This window comes from Taudactylus pleione, unplaced genomic scaffold (genome assembly GCF_031769625.1).
Source record: "Taudactylus pleione unplaced genomic scaffold, aTauple2 ptg000518l, whole genome shotgun sequence".
NCBI classification, from domain to species: Eukaryota; Metazoa; Chordata; class Amphibia; order Anura; family Myobatrachidae; genus Taudactylus; species Taudactylus pleione.
Window position 1 is genome coordinate 9,193,811 of NW_028284920.1, and position 12,365 is coordinate 9,206,175.

The window sequence follows — 12,365 nt, forward strand, 5'->3', positions numbered from 1 at the left end:
CCCCAGAATATCAAATATCTGAGTCCCTGAGGCTGTTGTACATGTGTGTGCTACACAGAAAGAGAAAAAAAATGATATTTACTTCTCAGACACTGTTTTAAGGCACATGTAATTCTGCACAGGCTACAGTACATATGAGCAGCGATTGCCAGGAAGCATTCTCGGCTTTACAAGGGATAATGGGTAACCTCATACAGGATTAATCCCAAAATATCCAGGGGTCTATTATTTATTAATACTCAGCGCAGTATACATCTGTATGGCCGCTTAAATGTGGCACTGCAGATTTTGCTAGCAGCACAATTTACCAATGTGGGGCTCTGAAAACCCAGTACCTTTGGGAAAATATACTTTTCTCCATTGGAAGCCGAGCAATGCCACTAAAGGCGCGTAGTGGTTTGACCTGGCGGGAATGAAGCAAAACTATTCTGGCTTCACAGGTTCCCATTGTTGGGTATAGGTAACGCCAGCTCAAGTTGGCATTACCCAGAGACAAAAGTAAACTTTGGTTTACAATTCCCATAGAAGTCTATGTGGGTAAGTGTTCCTAACTAGTTAAGTACAGTAGAAATCTCAGAGTCCTCCAGTGTTATCCTTTTAATAAATTGTGGAAAGCCTTTTCTCTGGTGAAAACATTGGGGAAAGTGTTTTTATTTTTAACTCAGCTTAATAAATAGACCTCTGCAATCGCTGACTGTCAAAGCTGATGATACTGGAGATATTAGTTTTGCCACCTGACCAGGTTCCACTAGGGCAGTGATTCCCAACCTAAGCCCTCAAGGCACACTAATACCCCTTTTATACTGGAGCTAAAACCTGGGTTATTGAGGGTTAACCCGGGCAGCTCCCTGGTGTAAAAGGGGAGAGGGTTGGATCGTCGGGTCGAGTGACCTGGCAATCCAACCCAGGTAAACAGCAGGGTTTAACACGGGCATAACAAATGAAACCCTGCTGTGAGAACAGCGCACTCCGGGTCACGATGACCTGGAGTGCGCTGCTAGCCGGCCGATTGGTCCGGCTTCAGTGGCGCTTGGAGATGACGTCATCTCCAAGCGTCCACTGTCACGCCGGGAAAGCCAAGTCTATGCAGACCCGACTCCGGTGTGAGCGGCGCCGACTCGGGAATATCTCGAGTCGGCGCCGGCTAAATTCTGGGCCGATCTGGATAAAAACTCTGTACCAACTCCGGGTCAGACTCGGAATTTAGGTGGAAAAGTGGTATAACAGTCCTGGTATTAGTGATATCCATGCTTAAGCACATATGGTTCAATCAAAATAACTGAGGTACTGATTAAGTCACCAATGCTAAAGTATGGCTATCCTTAAAACCAGGAGTCCTACGCTTTGGAGAGAGATAAACTACCAACCAATCAGCTCCTGTCATTTTTCAAACACAGCCTGTAACATGGCAGTTAGGAGCTGATTGGCTGGTAGTTTATCTCTCTCCACTTTATCACTCTACAAGGTTTAGTACATCTTCCTCCCCCAGGATTGAATCCCCTAGTCACCAGAGAATAGAGTATGTGTTTCCCATCTAGGATGGATGAAGGGCCACATGGGCCTGGGGCTGAGAATAATCAAGTGCCTATTCTAAAAAGTGTAGGAGCTGTATCCAGTCCAGTGCTGTGTAAGTGAGACCATGTGGTTGTCTTCACCCCCTACACTACTAGTCTCAATGTCTCCCTAAATATGTAAAAGAAGAATAATTGCATAATGTTGTGAGAAAAATAGAAATACAGTTTTAACACTAGTGATTTATGGCCGTTAGTGTGGCCAGCTGGGCAGCTGATCATCATTATGCTGTTATGAGAATGGGCCTATTTATATGTAGAGGCCCATTTGCCCCATTGTTAATCTGGTCCTGTTTTCCACTATCCACCAGAGCATGGAATCCACCAGAGAATGAAGGGGTCCATTTATTACATGACACGTTTTTCCTCTGAAAGTTATTGACAATTTTGCCCTTTCTAAACCATCTGTATTTATCAAACTGGCACCCGCTGGCGAGGTCGTGCGTGAACCTACCTCCCTGGTGATGCAGTTTCGGCCAACCAGCATCAGTGTATGCTGATACGATGTTCCAATGTCCTCTTCTTGTGCACTGTACATGTGCCAGAGCATGGCTAGATTGGCCCTCTGGCACTTCTGGCAAATGCCAGAAGAGCTGATGGCCTCATGACGGGCTGGAGGAGGGTGGTGCCAGATTCATGATATGAGCTCTGGAAGACGGTGGTGGCAGTGATGGACCGGTGCGCTCTGCTCAGCCGGGATGAGACGAGGGCGTGCCGTGTGATTTCTCTCTGGTTTACTACATGATAAAAGTAAAAAAGGTGCAGTATTTCTTGATTTCTCCAGGAAAAAGGCTGAAGAAAATAGACCACCACAGTGTGCAATGCCATTGTGTGGAACAGAAACACAAAAAGTCAAACTGTTATATCAGCAAACCAGCCTGTCCCACCACAAAATTGGATTTGCACAACATTTTGCTGCAACGTCACTAATCCCTTCTAGAAGACGGCATGTATTAAACACAGTGCCCTTTACAGGAGACGGTCATGTTTAGCTTTTCCTATAGCAAGTGTTCAGTGGCTATTATTTACTAACATTGCTCAAAGGTACAAATCTGCACTAAAACCACAACAACCCACTTACTTTATCTGTGTAGTGCAGGTTACACAATGACAGCAAGTGTCTGATTGGTGGAGCTTGGTTTAGTGCTGATAGGCTTAACTTGCCAATGTAAGCAGAAAGCCCTTTGTCCTTGTGAGAGCAGCAGCTGCAGTGCTGGTATGTTTGTATTCCGTATTATTCACAGAAGCTATCTGGCTATAAAAAAGAGAGTATGAACTCTCAGCGGCATCTTGCAAGGGGCACCTGCGACAAGAGCATCCAGCCTGTAATCAACTCACTATCTTTACAGCATCATAAAGTGTTTATCACCTGCAACCTTTCTCAGGCATCACTACTCTGGGATGTAAGTCCTGATAAACATGCATCTTGCTGAGGGCCGCGTGATGGTAATAAACTACTCCAGGTGTTTACTATTATCACCAACTCTCAAGTCATTAAAAGGCATTAACATAGGGGGCTCAATCACTTTCCACCTGCTCTAAACTCTCCCTTGCAGGAGCGGCCTTACAAATAGCATTGTTGTCTAACACACATGTTCAAGCAGAGAGTCTGTGACATTCATAAATAGGTGCAAGTATTTAAAAAAAAAAAAAAAAAAGTTCCTTTTAATAATTAAAGAAATGTACTTCTATAATAACTACTTACAAAGCAGTGAATACCAGCATACCAACATAAATGCTGGCAAAAGAGTCTATCACAACTGTTTACTACTTAACAAAGGGTTAATACGGGACAAATCCCTGACCTTACCCTTGTTACAGAGGCTTACAGCCGTCCACATGTACCTCTATGGAGACAGCGACTGAGAAATATGTTAAGTGGTTGAAATGGACTAATATTTACGCCACCCCATGTGACCAGGGCTGTTGAGAGAAACCCTGGGCTCCCAGGCTGTGCAATAATTTTAAGCAAAGGCTTGTATGTGCACCAGGGGTGGTGGGACTGTGAAAATCAATTATTTCCGCAGGCATTTGCCTCATCAAATAAAACTCCAGTACAAAGGGACCTTGTCACATTTCGGCCACAAGTATATTAAGGGTATATATAATGTCAACATTCAGCTGCGTTTAGGGTTAGGCCCAGTTAGGGTTAGGGCTAGGCTCTGGTTAGGGATACTCAGCTCGCCATTGGAAATCCACACAGTCGACATTCACAATGCCGACATTCTGGACATTAGGTGAATGTCGACATGTGACATGTCAATCTCCTGTCCATGTTGACATTCTGAATGTCGACATCCCGAACGTCAACATTTAGACCCACTCCCAAAGTAAGTGTACCTTAGCCCTTGTGATATGGAAGTGCACTATAAAGCCTGGCAGCAGGTGGCACTGTTGGGAACAGTTTCTGCTCCCAGCACCGGGTGAGCATAGGTGGCGGGAATCCAGTGTTGGGACAGAGTATCTCTTCCCAGCGCCGGTCAAGCGTTGGGTGTTTGGCTCTGGCCGCCAGCCAAACACGGCTCGCGGACCAGCAGCCAATAGGCAGCTGACACGACGAGCCAATCGCCTCTCACCGCATCATAGCCCCGCCCACTGACAGCATCTTGTAATAGACACCACTGAGCGGGAAAAGTTAGTCCGGCGGCGGAGGGGGAGGAGAGAAGACCTCCCGAAGAGAGGAGCGACGCGGCAACAGTTCCGGCGGCCGCGAAAGAGGCCAGAAGATGCCAGGATCAAGAGGGAAGATCGATGGCGCCTGGATGAAGAGAGGAAGCACCACTGGTCAGGACGGGCAAGCGGCAGAAGAAAGAAATTGAGGACCGGAGAAGTGCTGCAGTGGTGGGAAGCAAAAGAGCTAACAAAGCTCTCCACTGCAGCCTCTCCCAAAGTACCGGTAGGCAGCCTTGGGCCACCGGTAATAATGAATGCCTCCCTAGACCACCAGGGCTGTCGGGCACTAGGTCCGTGGGGCACAGTCAGGCATTAGGCCTGTGGGCATATAGGTGAGTGCTAGGCCCGAGCCCTGTAAGCGGGCATTAGGCCCTATAAGGGATTAATTGCCCCTATTAGGTGCAAGCGACCTGGGTATTAGGCCCAGGTCACGAATCAAGAAAGTAGGTGGGCACTAAGCCCGCGGCTATCAGCCAGGCCTCAGGCCTGTACACATATAGGAGGGCACCAGGCTCAATTCATTAAACTCCACGGTTAGGCAGGCCCATAGGCCTGAGCCCTATAAGGTGGCCCTGGGCATTAGGCAGGCCCATATGCCTGAGGCCACAGTATGGAAAGGGACTCTGGGCATTAAGCCCAAGCCCCTTTGTGCTGTGCAGTAGGTAGCCCCTGTGTAAGGTGTGCATTGCTGTATGGCACAACCTCCAAATACCCCGTGGAGAGCTGTCAGCTCCCACCAAAAGGTAGTGTTGGCCAGCTCTTGATAGGCAGGTAACAAACATTTAAAGAGACAGCACTGTGTTTTACTCTTGTGTGATTACCGTCTGTGATTGTTGTTCAGTGCAGGGCAAAAGTTTAATAGTTTATTGTTATACATGCCGCACTACACACACTATAGGTTGAGGGTGATATTGTCATAGTATGTGTAGTAGTGTGACACAGGTTTAGGCCCTGCACGGCCGTGGTGTTTGATTATCTCCTTACAGGTACCTGTAGGTGAGTGGACACGGTGCGCGAGTACCTATAGGTGAAACTCAGGATCTGATGCCAAAAGTGCCAGTGATGATCTTCACTTAAAACCCGAATATATTTGTTCCGTTCCCGGTCTAGTAGGGCATGTCAGTCGATGCAAGGAAGGTTGGTTCTCACATCATCTCCTTCCTCCTAGGTTGTTGTGTCCGTGTCCAGATTGGAATTCCAGGACCTTCTGATCAACATGCGGCCTAAAGGTGAGAGGGTGCAATGCCAGGTAAGCCACAAGGTTACACCTGCACGGCAGCAGGCACCGCACCGCACCCCTCTTACATTTACAGGCAGCAGTCAGCACACAGCAAACTAGACAAGAGACTCTGGAACAGGATGTAGGAAACGAGGAGCTGAAACACCAGGAGCTTATAGACAATAACCAAGCAATTACCAAACGCTGTGGCCATGGGGTAATTGCCCTATATATGGATCCAGCAGGTGACATCATCAGCGTAGGGAGCAGGAGGCCCGCACAATGCTGACAGGTTACATGCTGCGGTACCAAGGTGCCAGCGATGTCTAGATCACACCAGGATGCTATGGCAGCAAACTGCCGTGAACCTACCTATAAGCCAGATGCTGATACGATGTAGACCACAGCTGACAAGAGGCTTCCTTTCCCTCGGACCAGTGCAGCCCACTTCCCTGCATTTTGTAGGACACAACCTGCAATGTTCCAGTAAGTTGTGACAAACCTGCTTGTGAGGCTTACAGACTAGAGACTCATCCTCCACATCCACAGCTATCGGTCTGGAAGGGTTAACAGAATAACTCATACAGGCCCTGCTAGACAACCCCCTTTAAACTCAGTGATGGCAAATACTGACAGCATCCTGGCTCATTATTCACCACCCTGGCAACATAATGACATCTAGATGTGTTTCTTATTTGGCATCAAACTTTTCCAAGATCCCAATCTAGAGACTTGTCTCCTGCAATGACATCACACAATAGAGGCGCTAGTTCTGTCTCTTCACGCTTTTAGTAATAGTATTCATAACAATTCTGCACAGTTTTCAAGGCCTGTACATGACATTGTGGTGAAGACATATTTTCTGTTCACAAACAAACTATGCAACATTTATCCAATTAAATTTCCCCCAGCACAATACCATACGTGATTAGCAGCATATTACTAACACAAAGCAGTAAAAATATACATAGCATTATGTAATGTAGCCTAAAGCATAATACACAGTTATAAGCAAAAGTACGCACCCACATTTTCAGGTATTATGCAACTCATTGGAACCTTGAATATATAATTAGATCTTATGGGCCATGTTCTTTCAACAGAAAATTAAGAACGCAATTATTTATTCTGTGATTAGCACATATTTTTATTAATCTGCAAAGCATGCAGCATGTAATACAGATGGAGGGAGGAGTATGTCTGCGGGGTATAGAGACATCACTAGTTCAGTGAATAGTAAACCAATAACACTAATCTTTGCTAAAGTAACTGACCACAGCATGAGAAGAACTGTTGCTAGCTTCATCATATATTTGTGTAAAGTTGGAAAACCCTAATTTCCACGAAAATAGATGTTTTTTTTATACAAACATAGGGCTTCAACTATGCATTAAGGAGACGTATTAACAACAATACCTGCTGTATATCTTGCGGGAAGTATATACTATCCTGTACATGCAAACTTGCTTTCATGTGTACAGTGCTATAAGATGTACTGGGATGCTGGTCTATAGTATGACTGGGAGACCGGTCTACATAATACTTGATGATTTTTTGTATCTCCTCTCCAGGAGAAGCCCAGAGAGGAGACGCAGTTGGCCCCTTTGGGGAGAAGGCCGGGCATATATGTCATTAGGCCCTGCTCCCATCACGGTAAACTAGCTCAGAATGCGGAACCACGGGAGGGGCTAACTGATGCAAATATTATTTAGCTCCGCCCCCTCCATACAGAGCCGTGATCCACTGCAATTATCTCCCCATCCTGCAAACTTCACTAGGATGTAGAGATAGGATATAAGGTCCGATGCACTTTATCGATAAAGCAGCCACAGGCGAAACGCACGTCGGCGTTCCCTGAGTGCTGCCAGTCACCGCACAATTGAATGCGGCTATAGGATCGTTATCTGCATAATATGTTGTAAGTCAATATTTGTATTTGTGTTTATGAGGGTTAGTATCTGAATCGGGAGAGAGCATTGGTGTACCCACCAAGCATGTTATTATACCCGCGGGTCACTCTGGGATCATTTATACCTCAGAGAAAATACTGAGATATATGAGCTGAATAATTTTGGATCACTGTGATATAAAGATTCCATCTAGACCCATGATTCAAGAAAGGGTTAACCTTACCCATATACACAAAAAAACTGACACAGCATTGTTATGAATGTTTTATTGGCTAAAGTAATCATGGAACAAAGAAATGATATATACTTATTACAATGAGACCTGTGTAGCAGCGTAGAGATATAAGTAATTAGACACTATTAAAGGAAACAATATTTACTAAATATAATTGCTGCTATCATTTAGGTCACTGAGTAATTTTTCATCTTACTCTCTATTTTCTAGAGAGTTACTTTGAGACAACATCTAAAAGATACATTGTATATCTATTACAACTTTATCATACCGATACTTTGCCAATTGAGAATTTATAGATAGATACCAAGAAAGATCCAAATGACTGACAGCACCGGGAACTGTTTTTAAATCACTTTTCATTACATTCTTTTTCACTCTCTAATTTCTTTATTTTTATATTTCGCCAAAGATATCTGTACATCATATTTTAAGAGATATTAATAATATATATATATATATATATTTTACTGATGATTCAGAAACCATAAAATGAGTATACTAAACCCATGAAAGTGCACCGGACCTTATATCTTATCTTTTCTCTTTCTAAAATATGATTTGATAACATTTATATAAGATGGTCTAGTAGCACCTACATACGAAAAATCTTTGTTAGATACCCCTACAAATATAATGCTATATGAAGTCTTGTACTAAGGAAACATTTAATGAATTTCTGAATATAATTAATATTTATGAATATTAAGGTCAGTGCGGCATCAATATCGTTTTCTCCTGTTCACTAGGATGTAGGTGGGATGTGGTAGATCTGGACAGTCTTCCGGGGGTGCGGGGGGCTACCTGAAAATTCGTGAGCCTCCCGCAACTTCCGGAAGAGTAGGTGAGTATGGTCTACATACCAGAATCAGGCCATGGGCAAAACATAGGGGTCTAATTAAGATGGTCCATTTTTTAGTCCAAAAACTGTGATTGCTTAGCATCATATGTAGCAGAAATAAGAAATTACTTTTGGGAGCTATTTATGAAAATTATCTTGCCGGGCCAGTCAGTCCGGGGGAAGAGTGAAGAGTACAGTGATAGCTTTCTCTATTACTTTATTGCTGGGTTCAAATCTGGATTACATACTGTGCGTGCATGGCCAATACTTTGGGCTTCTTGATAAATAGGCCCCTTGAAGCACAAATGGTATAGTAGCTCTTGAACCACGTTGTTGCCGAAGATCAACTCATCTCTAAGAGTCTGACTCTGAGTTGGACATAGCGGTGCCCGTGTTTACATATTTTGCCGCAGTCTTGTCTACAATTTTATGCTAATAGTATAAGCCCATCCCTGGTGTACATCAGTGATCAGAATGTGCAAGGACTCGGACACCCAATTTGTGCTTCTTTAGACACACCCATCGAGCGCACCATCGAAGCTTGCACAAGCTCCATGCTAGGTGCAGACTCTCTCTCAGCGTACGGCCCCAATGTACGCAATGAAGTGCCTGAGTTTGCAACCACTTCTGTGATATGCCCACGTTACTTCCATAAGATGCCCATAAGGCGGTACTTCCCTGTGCGTCTCCATAGCCAGCGCCTAGCCACCGCTGAGGAACGCCCAATACATTTTCAATACATTTCAGATTCTTCATCTCAAACGGTACTGTGACTCTATAGGCTCACACTATACGCAGTGCAACTGAGACAAATGTGCAGTTAAGAAACGTCATCAATTTGCGTAAATACCGGCATTGCCTGCGACTCAGAACCAGACCCAAAATTACCTTACTAGACATATATTAAAAATAATTGGAAATAATTAATTTAAACTTAAAATATGTTTTGTTTCTGTAAGAAAATCAGTATAAAAATGATTTTGCTTTGTTACATGAGAGTATATCATGATAGAGTTAACTTTAAAAACAAAAAAAGGTAATCACAAAAAAGAAAAACATAATAAACTTTCATTCATTTCCTCACAACGGAAGGGCTGAAAGTAGATGACTTTGGAAGCACAAGGACTAATGATTACCATTATCTGAGCTCTAATATATTATAAACCAGGAAACGATTAATATTACAGCACATGTGAGGGCCCCTTGCTTGGGACGAGGTGATTTACTTAGTGAGGCATCAAATCTGATGCAGAGAGCTTTGGAGACTGCACAGGGTATAGGTGAAATGTCAGCCTTATATCTTTTTTCTAATTCAAGTGTGTGGGGGGGCTCAACAAGCAACCTTGGACCTTTGCTGCTGCCACGGGACAATCAACGCACAGCTTTACAAAGCAATTGCTGGCAGGGAAGGCTTTACATTACATTTCTTTCTTTCTTAAGAAACATCAGTGGAGGTCTCCATTAGGCAACTGAAAACAAAAACTATGTCAGTGATCAATAAAGGAAGAGTAATATACTCTTAAAATTGAGCTTGTGCAATAAATACAACGGAATGCGGAATCCTTAGCAGTTCTACATTTATATGCAATAACTTTATTGTAGTCGACAGAATGTGTGGATGGTATAACATTTAAAGCATGTGGCACAGGACACAGCGATGGAGTGGCTATATTTGAGAATATTTGCACCTGGCACAAGTCTACGAAGCGTGCCATCTAGCAGCCTAGAGAAAAAGCAGAAGACGTTTATGTTGTCCACAATGTGTCTATAACCGATTGTTACTTTGCAGCTTGTCACACAACACCAGCTGTGACCAATGGTAAGTTTGCAACCAGTGCCATATCAGGGTACATCTCTGCCCTGGCCGTCCCCCGTCCCCAGTGCAAATGATGTCTTGCCGACTTAGAAGAGGAGGCCAGGAACAGGAAGTTAGATGCCAAGTGCGTCCAGGCAGTGTGGTACCCTTCCAGGCAGCACACATGATGAAGACAGGTGCCCACACTCGGGTTTACTCCCTTGAGAGGAGTACCAGTCACTGTGCCCTCAGTATTGCCCTGCTTTGCGCTGTCTACACATAGGTCCCAAATCTCCATTATAACAATGCAAAGAATGCAGCCGTAACAACACAGAATAAAAGGATTTAAGTGAGTACAGAAAATATCTTTATTCCTACTGTAGGTGAAATTGTACAGTGTAAATGCAAGTATGGGTTTTGCCAAACTAACGGGTTCAGAGAACTTTGCTAGATGGAAATTTGCCATGTAAATGCAGTTAAAACAGGAGCAATTGTATAAACGGGCTGATTCAGACCCGCTCACAAGCGCACAGCGTGTGCATGCGCGAGCCCCAGCGAGCGTCTGAAGTTCAGTTGCTCCGGGGCTCGCTACAAGATGGGGCGTCTGTCAATGTTGATTGAAAGCTCGCCCCGTTTTGTAGGCAGGGATGGGGGTTGGTTAGGCAAACGCAGGCGTTCCCTTAGAAATGCTTGGCGTTTGTGGGTGGCCCTACTGACATCACGAGTGATGTCAGTAGTTGACTTCTTGCTCTATTAGAGCAGGGAGTCCACTCGGGCTTGCGAGAGCTGAGACCCTATCACAGGGTCTCCTCGCAAGCCCGATGGTCGCGATAATCGCGACCATCTCCAGCCCAATCGCACATGCTGTGGGTGTGCACCCACAGCTTAGCGAGCGGGCAGGAGAAAAAAAAATTCCCGCCCTGATTCAGAGCGAGCGCTCGCAAACAGCAAGCGGCTCTGAATCAGGCCCAAAATCACTAGTGATCCCAGTGATAACTGCAACCCAGATGATGTGGACAGAGCCTTGGGGACAATAGGCTTAGCTGGAGAGCAGCACCAGTATTCCATTATTCACAGGAAAGTGACAACAAACAAAATATGGGTAGCATTATAGATGTCTTATGAAGACAAAGGCTTAATGAGAAAATCAACCTGATGCGCACTCTGTACAGCACTAAGCTAAATGCATGCAAGAATATGATTCAAAATAATGATAGGATGCTTACTATATCTCAGCAATTAACTTCAGTAGGCGCCCATGTAAACGAGGAGGAGGTTGCAATGACAATGCTGCAAAACCTTACACCAGAGTATGATTAATAGTCACTTTGGAGTCTTGCTATCAACGGGGATTGTACAGGCCAAGCTACTGCAGTTATAAGAGTGCATACCTTTTGAGACTAATTTTGAGAATTCTGGCACAAAACCCAAAAAGCCCAAATACAAGTGCTTCAAGTGTCATACAGTGAGACATAAGGCCTTTGAATGCAGAGCAATTGAACCAAGTGGTACTTCATCATGCCCTACTGTACTTTGTCACTTCCGAGTTAAACTACTGGGCATTCGCAACCTCCTACCCAATGCACCTTCTGTGTATGTGTGCCTTTATTTTGCATCTTCCTCTACCGTCCTCTGAGTGTCTCTAAGAGGAGATGGTGCCATAGACACTGCTGGGCACACTAAAAGCCACTGTGTCACCATTGCTTACTGCCTGGTGTATTCCGCTACCACTGCTGCATGTATCTGCAGGTATTTGCTCCATCTCGTCGCACGCCAGCTGCATTAACCCGCTCCTGGCTGGATCTGTCTTATATTGTATATACCTGCGTTGTGCTGCATTAACCCTCTGTTGTATCACGTGCTGCTGTTCTAACTGGTTAATAAACCAATCCCTGGTTAAGCTAACCTCCATCACACTTTGCTGACACCTATCAATTTAGGTTCTGCCGTTAGCAACAACTCACATCCATTTTCCTACACTCATCTTAGAATAGCAATCAGCACTCCCGTGGCTAAGGTAGTGTTATTTTATAGGAGCAGTCAAATGAGTTAAAATGTAAAGCTGAACAGAGATACTTCTTCTTCGCCTTCCCCTTAGTAAAGTCCAGAAACTGCACTTTG